Genomic DNA, 304 nt, shown 5'->3' on the forward strand with positions numbered 1-304 from the left:
GTTTGTATAAATTCTCCTTTTGCCTCACTAGCTTGAGTCAGGTTTTTATCACTTTCTAGCTCAAAAGCCCTAATATGTTTACTTTCTAGTGGTCTGCTGACTACTGGTCTTAATTATTAGTGGAATGGATGACCTCAGGAAGGCAATTGGGGAAAGACTTGAATGGAGGAATTTGCCAGCTTAGTATATGTCAGAATATAAACATCAATCAAGCAGAAAAGGTCAGATAATGTGATGTCAGGAAAATGAACCCTTAGACATGTATTTTAATGTTTTTTCTTTCATGCATGTGTTTCTAACGCAT

The sequence above is a fragment of the Dipodomys ordii genome, unplaced genomic scaffold (assembly GCF_000151885.1).
Source record: "Dipodomys ordii isolate 6190 unplaced genomic scaffold, Dord_2.0 Scaffold5, whole genome shotgun sequence".
Classification (NCBI taxonomy): Eukaryota; Metazoa; Chordata; class Mammalia; order Rodentia; family Heteromyidae; genus Dipodomys; species Dipodomys ordii.